Source organism: Castor canadensis, chromosome 9 (assembly GCF_047511655.1).
Source record: "Castor canadensis chromosome 9, mCasCan1.hap1v2, whole genome shotgun sequence".
Taxonomy (NCBI): Eukaryota; Metazoa; Chordata; class Mammalia; order Rodentia; family Castoridae; genus Castor; species Castor canadensis.
The window spans coordinates 66,924,793-66,942,495 of NC_133394.1; positions in this window are offsets into that span (position 1 = coordinate 66,924,793).

Sequence of the window (17,703 nt, forward strand, 5' to 3'; positions counted from 1 at the left end):
CTGTCTCATGGAATTCATTATATAGTGGAATTTTTACCTGCTCTTGATTATTCTATGACCATTCCCCAATTTTCCAATGTGTTTGATGAATCCAACATGAAGTGCCTGCTACACAGCTGTGTATTGATTTATGCATAACTATATATCTTGTTGGGCTCCTTCTGTTGAAATATTTGCTCTTACCTTTACTATCAGAGCAGACTCTATCCCAGACCCTCTTTGTTCTTTCTACCAATACATTCCTAACATTCTCTGAGCTACAATTTGTCACACGCTCAAATTGGCTTACTCACTGCTAATTTTTTTTTAGAAAATACTCTGTACTTTGAAACATGACATTTTCCTGAATGATGAACCTTATAAAACAGACACTAACAAAGAAAACATCTGATATTAAAATACATATTTTTAATGCTGGATTATGATCTGGGAAACAAATTTATAAGGATCATCTGGTTGCAAAATGTGATTTTAGGTTTGGAACATTGGAAGGATTCAGCATATTTTTGGTGTATGAACCATAAAAATTAGCATCATGAGAGTTCTCAAGTCTTCAAGACATGCTAAGTATCAAAAAATAACCAAAGCTACAGTAGAGTCTGAAAAGCTACACTAAAAATGCCCACATTGTTCCTGATAACAAAAGTGACAGACACTATGGCAGTGAGATCATTCTGAAATAGTGATTATTAACACTTACCATGGTAATCACTTGCAAAGAGACTGAGCCCTTCAAATTCTACAATCTTGCAAATCACTCAGGAGTGATGACAACCGCAAGAGTCATCTCTTCTATGGAGTGTTGCAATTTACAGATATTTTATTTTTCATTAATTTGTTAAATGCCCTTTAAACTCCTTAGAGGGGATTAGCTGATGAACCTTGATACTGCTAATTTCATTATAGTATTATTATAACTAAAAGAAACAAACTGTACTTTGAGCACTTTAAAACTATAAAAATAGATGAGAAAAAAAGTTTTTCAAGTCCCACAGGTAGGGGTAAGCAACTATCTGGGGGAAAAGAATACAACTAAAACTAAAGTAGAATAAGTACTAAAACAGTAAAGAATGTTTTTAGGTAACAAGGGCCATGATAAATGTTTATAAGATCAATTCAAAAGTTCACCTATTTTGTTCTCTTTTTTTAATTGTTTATTCATTTATTCATACATGTATACATTGTTTGGGCATCTCTCCCCTCTTCACCCTGTGCCCCACTGCCCTCCATCCCCCTCTCTTCAAGGCAGAACCTGTTCCACCTGCTTCTCAAGTTTGTTGAAGAGAAAACATAAGAGATAATAAGGATTTTTGCTAGCTTGAGATAAAGATAGCTACACAGAGAAAGTCCTAGCATTACTTCCATGCAATATATACTATAACCCGAATTGGTTTATCAATACTGGACCTCTTCACTACTTCTCAGTCACCTTCCCATAGTGGCCTCTCTTAGTTTAAGGTTAATTTATTTGCTCCTCTGCAGTGGGCACATCAAACACTTTCAAGTTTTAGGTTTCTTTCCCTTTCCCTCTTCCTCCTGTACATGTTCTCCCCTAAGTGTGTGACCCATGTGAAATGGGTTTCAGGTCTATAATCTGCACATGAGGGAGAACATATGACTTTCGACCTTCTGAACCTAGCTAACTTCACTTCAAATGATGTTCCACCCATTTATTGCAAATGACAAAATTTCATTATTCTTTGTGACTAAAAAAAATTCCATTGTGTATAAATACCACATTTTCTTCATCCATTCATGGGTAGTGGGGCATCTTGGCTGTTTCCATAACTTGGCTATTGTGAATAAGGCTGCAATAAACATGGGTGTTCAGGTGCCTCTGGAATAGCCTGTGTCACATTCCTTTGGGTATATCCCTAGGAGTGGTATTACAGGATTATATGGCAGATCTATGTTTAGTTTTTTAACAAGCCTACATATTGTTTTCCAAAGAAGTTGCACTAGCTTACATTCCCACAAGAAGTGTATGAGGGTTCCTTTTCCCCACATCCTCACCAACACCTGTTGTTGGTGATGTTTTGATGATAGCTATTCTAACAATAGTGAGGTGGTATTTTAGTGTGGTTTTGATTTGCATTTCCTTTATGGTCAGGAATGGTGAGCATTTTTTCATGTGTTTTTTGGCCATTTGGATTTCTTCCTTTGAAAAAGTTCTGTTTAGCTCAGTTGCCCACTTCTTTATTGGTTCATTGATTTTGGTAGAGTTTAGTTTTTTGAGCTCCCTGTATATTCTGGTAATCAGTCCTTTATCTGATGTATAGCCAGAGAATATCTTCTCCCACTCTGTGGGTGGTCTCTTCATTTTAGAGACCATTTCTTTTGTTGTACATAGGTTTTTTAATTTCATGTAGTCCCCTTTGTCCATCTTTCTCTTAGTTGCTGGACTGCTGGAATTCTACTGAGGAATTCTTTGCCTATATCTACTGCTTCCAGAGTAGTCTCTGCTCTTTCCTGCACTAATTTCAGAGTTTCAGGTCTGATATTAACGTCCTTACTCCACTTGAATTGATACTAGCACAGGGTGATAGACATGGGTCTAGTTTCAGTTTTCTGTAGGCAGATAACCACTTTTCCCGGCAACATTTGTTGAAGAGGCTGTCTTTTTTTCCATCATATGTTTTCGGTGACTTTGTCAAAAATAAGGTGGGCATAGCTGTGTGGATTCATATCCGGGTCCTATATTCTGTTCCACTGGTCTTCATATCTGTTTTTGTGCCAGCACCATGCTATTTTTATTGCTACAGCTCTGTAATATAGTTTGAAGTCAGATACTGTGATACCTCCAGCATTGTTCTTTTTGCTGAGTATTGCCTTGGCCATTCATGGTCTCTTTAGTTTCCAAATGAAATTTAGAGTAGATTTTTCAATCTCTGTGATAAAAGTCATTGGGATTTTGATGGGAATTTCATTAAACATGTAGATTGCTTTTGGTAGTATAGCCATTTTTACTACGTGGATTCTACCAATTCATGAGCATGGGAGATCTTTCCACCTTCTGTAGTCATCCTCAATCTCTTTCTTCAGAGGTTTGTAGTTCTCCTTGTAGAGGTCATTCACATTCTTTGTTAAGTTTATTCCTAGGTATTTAATTTTTTTGAGACTATTGTAAATGGAATTGTTTTCATATATTCTTTCTCAATTTGTTCACTGTTGGTGTATTTTTGTAAATTGATTTTGTATTCTGCTAGATTGCTGAAGCTGTTTATGGTATCTAGGAGTTTGAGGTACAGTTTTTTGTGTCTTTGAAGTATAAGATTATGTCATCTGCAAATAGAGATACATTGACAGCTTCTTTACATATTTGTATTCCTTTTATTACATCTTCTTGCCTTATTGCTCTGGTTAGGAATTCAAGAACTATGTTGAATAAGAGTGGGGAGAGTAGGCACCCTTATCTCATTACTGATTTTAGGGAAAATGGTTTCAGTTTTTATCCATTAAGTATGATGCTGGCTATAGGTTTGTCATATATAAAGTTTATAATATTGAGGTACAATTCCTTCTATTCCTAGTTTTCTTAAAATATTTATCATGAAGTGGTGTTGGATCTTGTTAAAGGCTTTTTCTGCATCTATTGAGATGATCAAGTGGTTTTTGTCTTTGCTTCTATTAATGTGCTCTATTGCATTTATAGATTTGCATATGTTGAACCACCCCTGCATCCCTGGGATGAAGCTGACTTGGTTGTGGTGTATGATCTTTCTGATGTGTTGTTGGATTCAGTTTGCCATTATTTTATTGAGGATTTTTGCATCTATATTCATTAAGGAAATTGGCCTATAGTTCTCATTTTTGGATGTGTCTTTGTCCAGTTTTGGAACGAGTGTAATACTGGCTTCATAGATTGAGTTAGGCAGTGTTCCTTCCCTTTCTATTTCATGGAACAATTTAAGGAGGGTTGGTATTAGTACTTCTTTAAAGGTCTGATAGAACTCAGCAGAGAATCCATCAGGTCCCAGACTTTTCTTTTTTGGGAGACTCTATTGCTGCTTCAATTTCACTATGCATTATAGATCTATTCAGGTGATTAATATCCTTTTGGTTCAGTTTTGGATGGTCATAAGTATCCAGAAATCTGTCCATTTCTTCAAGATTTTCAAATTTATTGGAATATAGGTTATCAAAGTAGTATCTGATGATTCCCTGGATTTTCTTCATGTTTATTATCTCCCATTTTTTGCTTCTGATTATTGATTTGGGTTTTTTCCCTGTTCATCTTTGCAAGGGGTTTGTCAATCTTATTTATTTTTTCAAAGAATCAGCTTTTTGTTTCATTGATTCTTTGTATGGTTTTTTTTTTTTTTTTTTTTGGTCTCTATTTCATTAATTTTGGCCCTTATTTTTATTGTTTCTCTCTTTCTGTTTGGCTTGGGTTTTGCTTGTTCTTGTCTTATTAGAAGTTTGAGATGTAGCATTAGGTCATTTATTTGAGATCTTCCTGTCCTTTTAATATAGCACTCATGGCTATAAACTTTCCTCATAGGACTGCCTTTGCTGTATCCCATAGCTTCTGGTATGTTGTCATTTCATTTTCATTAACTTCCAGGAACCTCTTAATTTCCTGTTTTATTTCATCTATGATGCACTGATCATTGAGCAATGTTATTCAGCCTCCAGTTGTTTGTGTATTTTCCGCTGTTGTTTTTGTTGTTCAGTTCTAGTTTTAATGCATTGTGATTGGATAAAATGCAGGGGATTATTTCTGTTTTCTTATATTTGCTGAGGCTTTCTTTGTGCCCTAAGATAAGATCAATATTGAGAAAGTTCCATGGACTGCCAAGAAGAATGTATATTGTGTGTATGTTGGATGAAATGTTCTACAGATCTATGGTGTGATTTAGTTCTAGAATTTCTTTACTTCTTATTTAGATGACCTGTCTATTGGTGATAGGAGTGTATTAAAGTCTCCCACTACCAATGTGTTGGAGTCTATATGTGCTTTTAAGTCCTTTAGAGTATGTTTGATGAAATTGGGTGCACTGAGATTGGGTGTATAAAGGTTGATAATTGTCATTTCCTTTTGGTGTATTTCTCCTTTTATTAGTATGAAGTGTCCTTCTTTATCTCATTTGATCAATGTAAGTTTGAAATCTACTTTGTCAGATATATGTATTGCTACTCCTGCCTGTTTTCAGGGGCCACTGGCTTGGTAAATCTTCCATCCTTTCACCCTAAACTGGTGCTTGTCTCTGTCAATGAGATAGGTCTGGTGTAAACAACAGATTGTTGGATCTTCCTTTTTAATACAGTTTGCCAAACAGTGTCTTTTGATGGGGAAGTTGAGTCTGTTGATATTCAGTGTTAATATTGTTGATAGCTATGTGGTGATTCTTGCCATTTAATTGTTTTTGGTTTTTAAGGGCTTGATGTATGTGGCTAAATCAATGCTACTCTCTGATTCCTTGTCTTTTCTTCTCCTGTGGTTTGATACTACTCATCCTTTCGTGGTTTTGTTTGCTTTCATGTTCTGTGTGCAGAATTCCTTGGAGAATCTTTTGTAGTGGTGGCTTGACTTAGTTTCTGCTTATTATGGAAGACTTTTATTGCTCCATCTATTTTGAATGATAGTTTTGCTGGGTAGAGTATCCTAGGGTTGAAGCTATATTCATTCAACACCCAAAACACCTCACTCTATGCCTTTCTTGCTTTTAAGGTTTCCATTGAGAAATCTGCTGTGATTTTGATGGTTTTAGCTTTATATGTTATTTGTTTTTTTCTCTCTTACAACCTTCAGTATTCTTTCTCTGTTTTCTGTGCTGTTGTTTTAATGATAATATGCTATGGGGAGGTTCTATTTTGGTCAAGTCTGTTTGGTATCCTGGGGGCTTCCTGTACCTGAATGGGTAAAACTTTCTCAAGATCTGGGAAATATTCTGTTATTATTTAATTGAATATATTATGATTGCCTTTTGCTTGGACCTCTTCTCCTTCTTCAATACCCATGATTCTCAGGTTTGGTCTTTGATGGAGTCAGTGAGTTCTTGCATATTCCTTTCACAGCTCTTGAGTTGTTTGGCTAACATTTCAGTTTTTAATTTAATTTATATTTTATCTTTGAGTTCTGAGATTCTTTCTTTCACTTGTCTGCTGGAGTAGGCTTCCACTGTGTTTTGTGTTTCTGTTTCATTCTTTTTTCTGAGGTTTTCCATATCTTTGGTCACCTCCTCTTTAATATTTTTTATTTTCATCTTAAATTCATTTATCTCTCCATTTATAGTGTACTCTGTTTCACTTTGCTGTTTATTTAGGGCACCTCTGAGTTCCTTTATTTGTTTTTGTGTTTTTACATGTTCTTTATTTTTGGTGTCTTGAAATTTCTTGAGTGCATCTTGTGAATTTTGTTTAACAATGCATAGTATCTTCTCCATGAAATTCTCAGTGATTTCTTGCAGGTTTTCTTCTTTGAGGGTGTTTTTCTATGCATTTCTGGGTTCCTTATTGTTGTTTATCATTGTTTTGTTGGGGTCAGGAACTGGGTATCCATTTTTTTCATTTCCCTCTGAATCCTGTATTGAATTATTTTTTTGAGGAGGGTGGGTTCCATCCCTTCTTTTTCTTCCCATTGCTCCACTTGGTGGTGTGCAACTATGTTCTTGATAGGTTTGTTGGTGGTTTTAGTTGCCTGTTTTCTTTCCCTTGATTTAATTTTTGTGTTGTGACTGTCTTGGCTTTTAGCTAGGTTGCTGTGTTATCTGTCCCTGGCCTGGAGGTATAATTTAGCAATAACTAATTCACAGATTCAATGTCTGACCAGTTGTTTACATATTATATAGAAGACCCCTTGGTGGTATTATCTATAAACAGTGGGAGTTGAGGGTGTTAATGTTTGTAAGGCTAGCTATAGAAATTTGGGAAATTGGTTAGGGTGGTACTAAATGGGGAGGGGGGAAGTAGGGTGGGGGAAGTAGGTGGGGGAAGTAATGTGGGGATTGCTGCATTTTTGTGGTCCTGTGTGTGTTTGGGTGTATTTTTTTGTTGTAGTGTAGGTTTCTTGTGTCAGGGATTGCAGCAGGTTGGGGTTGTGTAAAGTTGGTACAGTAGGTTGATCAGCAGGTGGTGAATGTGTAGGAGGGAGGGGAAGTCTGGAGACAGGTGGGGGGAGGATGGGAGTGGGAGGTGAAGGCAGGGGGAGAGAGTGCATGAGAAGGGGTAGAAAGAGAAGTTGGAAAGGACAGCAATGGTTTGTAGCACAGGAGGAGGGAGAGTGAAGAGGGTAAGAACAGGGATGAGATGATAGTGATGGTTAAGTTGATTGTACAGAAAGAAAAAAAAATAAGAATAATTTTTTTAAAAAAATAATATAACATACAAACAAAAACAGAAAATAAAACACCACCACCACAACAACAAAAAACCAGGTTCAGGAACAATAGAAATTCAGTATTAGTTTAAATTCTGGAGTTGCTCCTCCAGCATCTGGTCCTGTTATTGGCATACAAGCAGAAGCTCTGATTTGGTCTCACCAGCTAACTGGCTTGTGAGTAGTGTTTTTTCTTCTGTACACCACTTTAATTGAAATTGTGAGGTGTAATAGGTTTGCCAGATCATTCAGGGTGTTCAGAGCTACAGTTTTCCCCAACTGACAGCTGTGTTATCCTTCAGCTGCAGTTGTTTAGTCAGCTCCTCCCCAAGTGAAGAGCAGGAGTTCAATTTTGAATGCTGCCTCTGGTTCAGGAGATTATCTGTGTGATCCACTACCTGCCATGCTTTGGAAGTAGCTTATTGCTGTGTTTGTTTACTGAGAGTTAAGCACTGAGAGTTTAATTGTTTGTCTCACCCCCTTTCTCTGGGGCAGATTCAGCATTCCACCCACCCCCTCTGCTGTCCATGCTAGATTACAGTTCATTGTTTGTTCTTCAGTTTTGTGGTGCAGTTCAGTTTGGAATGCTGCTGTCTGGCTCAGGAGATCATCTCTGTGATCTACTGCCTGTCCTGCTTTGGAGAGTGGCTTATCGCCCACCAGCTCTCACTTTTGCTGCCTTTCCTGTATTTATTTACTGAGAGTTTGGCATTGAGGGATTGTTATTGGAGGAGGATCAGACAGCCCTGGGTCTGTACTGGTTTATGTTCTTGGGGGTGGATAGGGTTGTCTGCACAATGTGTTGTACTCACCTGTTAGTTCTGTCAATTGATGCACAGGCAGGTTTGGAGCCAGTGGTGGTGGTGTTGGCAGCAGCAGTAGGAAGAAATGGTGCCAACTTTTCTCAGTGTAGCCTGGCATGGGGAGGCTTTCCATGGACTAGGAGTTCAGAATATTGCACAGTTTGATTCTGGTTGATGCTTTATTTCTGCTGGCTCCAGGGACACCAACATCATTGTGCCCTATGATCCCCACCAGTGCTTCCTTGGCACACTCAGGCTTTGCCTCTCCTGTGTGTCCTCATGCCTCCTCTGGCTGGCAATCCTTTACCCAGCTATAGGTCTGAGAAGGGCTCCATCCTTCTCCCCTGTGCCCTGCTGCCTTCCACCTATATCATTATTTAAATAAAATTTCATTGTTGCTGTTCATCTAAAACTAATTCAGTGAAGCAATCGTTGAGAATCCAAAGTGGATACAGCCTCTAATTTTTGTGAAAGGAAAGAAGATAGAACAAGTATGTTAAAAGTTATACAAATTTATACAACTTAAAAGAAAACAAAATAAACTAATGGTTCAAAATAACCACAAAAAGGTTGCAGGAGTCATACAGCAGTTAGTCATGAGCACATGCAATGGGAACCTAACATTGATGATTTTTCAAGGTCTCTGAGAGAAAATTATTACAGTTATACTTTCTACCTCTTGACAGAGTTGTTAAGATCAAAGTAGCCTATGGAATATCCTAGTATGCGTTTAGGTCACCACTGACCTAATGCTTAATCTTTTCTTTATTCATGATTGAGCAACAACCTAGATACCAGAAGGAACTGGGGCTGGCATTCCACACAGATAATCTCTAGAAAACCCAGGCCCATGAGATCATTCTAGGCATCAGATGGACCTGCACTGAGAATTGCTTAATAGATATTCCAGCTCCAAATGCTGATACTATTGTTCTCACTCTGGAGACAAACCACTTGTTTCAGTCTATTGAAGGTATACTCATCTCCTAGTAAACTTTGGTATCATTTTTCAATATATTTTTGTGTCTTTCCTGTATTCTCTCACTGGGCACAATGACTGAAGTGGATAGCAAGACACAGGACTGAGATAGCAGTGCTAAGCTTTCCAATAACACACATACCCACACACACATATATCCACCTCAATTCATCCACAAAGACCAAGTTTCTACTTGACCTTCTATAATGGTATATACCTTTGAACCTAAGCATTCTTTGCTAAAAAGTAGCCAAAATAGCCCAAAATACCTTCAATTTATTTATAAATTTTGTGTACCTCACTAATAATTCTATGTATCACAGAAGACTCTAGAATGTAGAAAAATAATAAAAAGAGAAAATATATTATATTTTCTTATATAGGAAAAAATGACTTATACACTCTCATAGAAAATGTACAATTTTAATTTAAAAACACATATAAAATTAGTACCAAAAAATAGCTGGAGGCCAGGTATGGTGGCACATGTATGTAATCCCAGATAAAGAAGAGGCATGGGTAGGAGGATCAAAGTCTGAGTCTGGAGTGAAAAAAAACAAAAGCTTCTCTGGAATATAAACCAGAGTAAAAAGGGTTGGACCAACAACCATGGTAGACCAACATGGTAGACCAACAACCTAGCAAGGGCAAGGCCCTGATTTCAAATGCCTACTTCCAAAAAAAAAAAAATAGTTAATATTTCATGAAATTATCACTCTTTTACTTTATTTTTAATAACATAGAATGTAGATTTATCTTTCAGTTAATACACATAGATTCCTCAACCAGACATTGTATGTGTCATCTGGAAATAAGTTTGTTGACAAGTTATGCCTTTCTAGAAAATAAGTTTATGTTAATTAAGTTTAGTAATTAAGTGCAAAATGAGATTTTTTACATATAATGTGAAACATTTAATAATAGATGAATTAAAAGAATTTTTCACATATCACACAAAGATAGGTGTTATTATTAACATTGTACAGAGTTTGCCAGATTACTGACCATGATGGACGTGGTACACCTTACTGAGACTGTCACTCATTTTTGTGAGATGCTTCATGGCCATTGAAAAATTGTCTACTGAACACAAAAATGGAAATTAGAAAGGGTTATCTTGAGGTTGTTTAACCCAGCTAATTAGTGATGACTTCATATACTTCTCAATTTCAGATTTTTCTTAGGACCTAAATTTCAATAGGTTGGCCCCAAGATGCTGCCATTTTCTCAAAAATCATATGTGAGAAATAGCAACCAGTTTGATTGTTTTAAAATTACTATTCTTTTAATGTATCAGTTAAATATAAATTTAATTTAAAATAAAAAATAATTTTTAGGAAAATTAATAGGTTACAAAGATAGCAAAAAGAAAGTTTAAATTCCTCAGAGTTTTAATTTTTAAAAAAATCCTAAAATACAAAGTTAGAAGAGTTCCTAACATCAATGAAACCTGAAGGTAACTCTGCACAGAACAGGGATATTATCAGCAGAAACATTTAATTACCAGCTCTCTTTCTGATTTATGATCTACCATGCTGAAGTCTCCCATGTAATAAGTCTTAATATACTTTTGTTATCCTAATCTAAAATAATGTCAGAAAGATAGGAACAACTTAATAAATATTTGCTGGATGAAAACAAAAGGAATTAATATAATGAAAAAAATTAGCACACTCACACTCCTCTTAAGGAGTTATCTAAGAACTAATTTAATTGCAAAGACCTAGATTTCAGGTAAGAATTTTACAGTTTAACAAGTGGAGTGATAGGGAGATAAAGAAGGGATGGAAACTACACTTCTCAAAAAAATAATTCAATAGAGAATTTGGTGGGAAATGAAGAAAATGCTGAAAATTCCAGTTCCTGACCTCAACAAAACAATGATAAATGTCACTAATGAGCCAGTATCACCACAAAAAAAAAAATCCCTCAAACAGGAAATGATGGAAGAAATCTGAGAGTGCAAAGATAAAATAGAAATTAAAGGAAAAACAGACAAACTCTTAGTCAAACAACTCAAGAGCTGTGAAAGGAAAATGCAAGAACTCAGTAACTCCATCAAAAGACCAAACCTGAGAATCATGGGCATTGAGGAAAGAGAAGAGGTGCAAGCCAAAAGGATACATAATATATTCAAAAATAATAACAGAAAATTTCCCAACTCTCAAGAAAGTTTTGCCCATTCAGGGACAGGAAGCCTCCAGGACACCAAACAGATTTGACCAAAATAGAACTTCTGCACAGCATATTATCATTAAAACAGCAAGCCCAAAGAAGGAATATTGAAAGCTGTAAGAGAAAATACAAATAATGCATAATGGTAAATCCATCAAAATAATAGCAGATTTGTTAACAGAAACTTTAAAAGCAAGAAGATCATGGAGTAAGGAATAATGGGCAGTGAAGGAAAAGAATTTCAGTCCTAGGAGATCCTACCATTCAAAACTATCATTCAAAATTGACAGAGGAATAAAACTCTTATACAATAAACAAAAACTAAAACAATATGTTACCACCAAGCCACCACTACAGAAGATTCTCCAAGGAATTCTGCACACAAAAGATGAAAGCAAACAAAACCAGGAGAGGACAGGAAGTATTAAACCACAGGAAAAGAAAAGACAAATAATCATAGTAGCATTGTTTCAACTGTACACAATCAAATCCTTAAACAACAAAAACAACTAAATGGCAGGAATCACCACATACCTGAATATCTCTGAATTCATACTCTGAATATCATTGTACTCAATTCCCCCCATCAAAAGACACTTTTGAGCAAACTGGATTAAAGTGGAAGATCTGATAATCTGTTGTTTACAAGATACCCACATTATTGGCAGAAATAAACACTGGCTTAGGGTGGAAAGTTGCAAAAAGATTTACCAATCTAATGGCCCAGGAAAATAGGCAATAGTAATAATACTTATATCACACAAAGTGGTCTTCAAACTTATACTGGCCAAATGAGACAAAGAAGACAAAAAAGGAAATAACACTTATCAACCTATATGTACCCAATGTCAATGCACCCAGTTTCATCAAAAATATACTAAAGGACTTAAAAGCACATAGAGACTCCAACACAGTGATAGTGGGAGTCTAATACCCCTCTTATCAGCAGTACATAGGTCATCCAGACAAAAAATCAACAAAGAAATCCAAGAACTAAATAACTTAAATGGACTTAACTGATGTCTACAGATTATTTAATCCAGCAACAGTACAATATACATTCTTCTCATCAGCCCATAAAACTTTCTCCAAAATAGATCATATCTTAAAGCCGAAAGCAAGCCTCAACAAATATAAGAAAATAGAAATAACTCCCTCCATTCTATCTGATCACAATGCAATAAAACTAGAATTGAACAACAAAAACAACAGTAGAAAATACACAAACAATTGGAAGCTGAATAACACATTGCTCAATGATCAGTGCATCTTAGATGAATTAAAACAGGAAATTAAGAGGTTCCTGGAAGTTAATGACAATGAAAAGACAGCATACCAGAACCTGTGGGACACAGCAAAGACAGTCTTATGAGGAAAGTTTGTAGCCATGAGTGCAAAATTAAAAGGACAGAAAGATCTCAAATAAATGACCTAATGCTACATCTCAAACTCCTAGAAACACAAGAACAAGCAAAACCTAAGCCAAGCAGAAAGAGAGAAACAATAAAAATAAGGGCCAAAATTAATGAAATAGAGATCAAAAAAAAATACAAAGAATCAATGAAACAAAAAGTTGGTTCTTTGAAAAAAATTAATAAGATTGACAAACCCCTCGCAAATCTGATTATGATGAGAAGAAAAAAGACCCAAATCAATAAAATCAGAAGCAAAAAAGAGGGGATAACAACAAACACAAAGAAAATCCAGGGAATCATCAGAGACTACTTTGATAAACTATATTCCAATAAATTTGAAAATCCTAAAGAAATGGACAAATTTCTAGATACTTATGACCATCCAAAACTGAACCAAGAGCTATTAACCACTTAAACAGATCTATAATGCATAATGAAATTGAAGCAGCAATAAAGAGTCTCCCAAAAAAGAGAAGTCTGGGACCTGATGGATTCTTAGCTGAATTCTATCAGACCTTTAAAGAACTAATATCTACTCTCATTTTCCACAAAATAGAAAGGGAAGGAATACTGCTTAACTCATTCTATGAAGCCAGTATTACACTCATCCCAAAACCAGATAAGGACACATTCAAAAAGGAGAACTACAGGCCAATCAAACTACAGATTCAAAGTGGATTAATGACCTCATTATCAGATCAGAAACCTTGAGGTTAGTACAGGAAAGGGCAGGGAATACACTGGAAACAATAGGCATAGGCAAGGACTTCCTCAGTAGAAATCAAGAAGCCCAGCAACTAAGAGAAAGTATTGACAAATGGGACTATATGAAATTAAAAACTTCTGTACAACAAAAAAAAATCATCTCTAAATTGAAGAGACTACCTATAGAATGGGAGAAAATGTTTTCAAGCTATATATCAGACAAGGGACTGATAACCAGAATACACAAGAAGCTCAAAAAACTAAATTCTCCAAAAATCAATGAACCAGTAAAGAAGTGGGCAACTGAAGTCAACCAAAGTTTTTCAAAGGAAGAAGTCCAAATGGCTAAAAAACACATAAAAAAATTCTCTCCATCCCTGGCCATACAAGAAATGCAAATCAGAGCCACATTAAGATTCCACCTCACTCCTGTTAGAATTGCTAACATCATGAATAGCACCACCAACAAGTGTTGGTGAGGATAAGGGGAAAAGGAACCCTCTTACACTGCTGGTGGGAATGTAACCTAGCACAACCACTTTGGAAAACAATATGTAGGCTTTTTAAAAAACTAAACATAGATCTGCCATATGATCCAGCAATCCCACTCCTAGGGATATACCTGAAGGAATGTGACACAGGTTACTCCAGAGGCACCTGCACACCCATGTTTATTGCAGCGCTATTCACAATAGTGAAGCTATGGAAACAACCAAGATGTCCCACTACCAATGAATGGATTAAGAAAATGTGGTATTTATACACAATGGAATTTTATTCAGCCACACAGAAGGATAAAATTTTGTCATTACCAAGTAAGTAGATGGACTGGAGAATATCACCTTAAGCCAAGTTAGTCAGACTCAGAAGGCCAAAAATGCATGTCCTCCCTCATATATGGATTATATACCTAAAACAAATGTGGAAATATTATTGGAGATGGGTCACACACTAAGGGGAGACTGTACACAGGAGGAGTAGGGAAAGGGAAGGAATCTATATAGTGATGTGCTCACTGTATAGAAACAAACATAATAATCTTAAACTGGCAAAGGCCACTATGGGAAGGGCACCAGGAAGTAGTGAAGAGGTCTGGTAGAGATGAACCAATGTGGGTTGTAATACATATGCTTGGTAGCAACACTAGGAATTGCTCTGTACAGGTATCTTTGTCTCAGACTAACAAAAATGCTGTTTTTCTTATTACCTCTCATATTTTATCTTCAACAAAATTGGAGAACAAGAGGGCAAAACAGGTTCTGACAGGAAGCGGGGAACAGGGGTGGTTGAGGTTTTTCAAATAATGTATACACATGTAAGTAAATGTAAAAACAATAAAATAAAATTTAAAAAAAGAAGAATGTTATAGTTTAAGAAGCCACTCTCCAAGATGTTTGCATTGCTCTCCTGTCATCATCCTCCAGAGCAGGGTTACCTTGTCAAGGAAGGTTATGACTACTGTTTCCACTCTGAGGTAGGGAGATAGTGCTGGAAGACTATGGGGGCTTCTGAGTAGAAGAAAGTCTCTCCCTGCCTGTTGGAAATCTCTTGTCTCATTCAATACTGACCCTCATTTTATTTACGCTAAAGAAAAGTTTGTTACCTGTGCAAAAGCAAAAGGAGCTGGTTTTCAAGTAATTGAGTAATATTATCCAAGCTCATAGACTTACTAGTTAAATGTGGACTAGGGTTTTAGACAGAAGTCTGCTGCACCTCAAAGCTAGTATTTCACTTCAAAACTGCTTATGTCATGCAATGTATTACTCATTGCCTAATTAAATATATAAATGCAAAAGAGAAAAAGCAAGTTTTGGCTTCCAAAACATAACACTTATGGGAATGTAGCTATAAATCCATATTAAATATCAAAAGACAAAAAAGATCATGGCAATTTTGATTTATATTAATTATCACATATTATAATTATAGACACACAAACATATTTGCACATATGAGTATTCTGATGATCAGTTTATGGTGACAGTATTCAATTATTCAATTAACATCATTCTAGGCATTGCTGTTAAGTAATTTACTAAATGTGATTAATGTCCACAATCAGTTGGTATTACATAAAGAGATTATCTTAGATAATCTAGGTAGATTTGAATCAATCACTTGATATGTTTCATGAGCAGGGCTAAAGCTTCTCTAAAGTAGAAAAAATTTCTCCTCTGGATTGAAACTTCAGTCCAAACTCAAAAATTCATCCTACCTACCTTGATGGCCTACCCTAAGGATTTAGGATTGTCTAGCCTTCCCTCACAATTATGTAAAGTAATTTCTGTCAGTAAATCTAATACATATCTCTTACTGATTCTGTTTCTCAAGTTGAAACTGGATATTCCCATATATCTATTTATAACCATGTTTCTTCATTTATCTTTGTAATTATTTACTTAAAATACTAAGAGTCTGTCTAGCAAGAGATGAGGTAGTTGGACACAAAACCCACTTCCTTCTCATAGTCACACATATGGACTACATTTCCCAGCATTCTCTGTAGTTGGTTGTGGCCATTTGACAGTTCTGGCCAATGGGATGTGAATAGCTATGATTAGCACTATTTTCAGACTTTGCCTACAATCTTATCCATGCCTTTTCCACTTCTGTGTAATTTTAGGAGTCAAGTATTGAGGATGATAAAGATAATAGATAAAAGAAAATTGGGCTACTGAATATTTTCAAGAAAACTGAATTTATTTAGGAGTTCCTGTTGGAACTTTTGATGATTAGCATGAATTAAGCATCAATTGGGTTAAGTCACTGAAATTGTGATGTTTATATTTTACATGATTTCTATTACCTTAATAAACTGAAGTACTTTAAATTTTTTCAATAATATAAATATCCCAATTTGTTATCAACAAAAGCTTGAAATAGCCATCACCACGTTGCATATGCTTTTACAGAGAAACACACAGATATATTCAGTGATGCTTATCCTAACTCATCACTTATCAAAAATGCCAATAATTCTCAAAAAACCAAAATACTGTGAAATATAACAAAGTGAAAACATTTAAATATGCTAGGTCATTGAAATGCATTACCTCATTCTGCAGAATTATTTCTAGGGCACTTTTTAAACTAAAGTGCAGCTTATGCCATGAAGAGCTAAAAAAAAAAAATAATTAAAAAAATAAGAAGAAGAAGAAAGAAAAAAAACACCAGACTTTAAATAATTTGCAATGCCAAGAACGTCTGTCTGCTGTCCTGTGAACTCCAACTTAAAAATCAAAACTTACTGTGCCTCAGAAGGGATTGGTGAATTTATTGGTGGAGAAAATAGAATAGTATATGAAATTTGATTTTCAAAATGGTACTTTACAAGGAATTTAAAGCTGTTCTTTTCTCAAACCTACCACGTATGTGTACTCTCACAATACAAATGCCATTTCTGCTGTGGCCCTGCCACCTTGTGTTCTCTTCCTAAGTACACAAGTATTTTCCTTTCTATTTTCTTTTTTTTATTTTTCTTTCTTTTTCCTTTTCTTTAACATACAATGAGACATGTTAAAAGAGCTCATGCATCAAGGATTTCAAATATTTTGCTTTAATTAAAAGAAAAGTTTATTGTCTTTGGCTTCACTTTAGTAAGTTAAAATAAAGTTAAAAAGTGGAAATTTAATGTCAATACCCAAATAATCATGTTATTGAAAGGGAAATTAGAGATGAAATGATCCACATTTGCTCTGCATATTGGTCACATTTTTCAGATAATTCTTAAACTCTTTATTTCCACTGGCCTGCATTGTTTTACTGTGCAGTCTTTATAAAGTACCTGGAAACTCAAGAGATAAGTTAAATCAGCACTCTTAAGGTCTCTGACTCCAGACAATGTACTCTGGTGGAAAGCCAGCTTTTAAGACCTTAGGGGAAGCTATTGGAATAGAATTGTGGGATAGGGGCACACAGAAAATGAGAGAAACAAGAAGAAGTATTGAACCTCAAAATAAAAGGTGGATTCAATCGAGTGTACACATAAGAATGATGCTGATAAATGGCTCAATTAGAAAGAATACATTGATCCTATAGGTGACAACTGTTGATCTGAAGAAAACATTCCTAAATTGCATCATTTCTTAATAAGTACTATTGAACGTTGATTTAAAAAAAGGAAAGTATTCTATCTGGGTCAGAGTTTTGCAACTATCTGATAGATATAAATTCCAAACCACAAATGTAGCTATAAACAAATGGAATTGATTTCTAAAACTATAACTGATACTGCAGGATTCAGTGTTCACTGATCTAAAATACATCCACACATATCTCTTTGAGATAACTATAAACCTCAATTGCAAA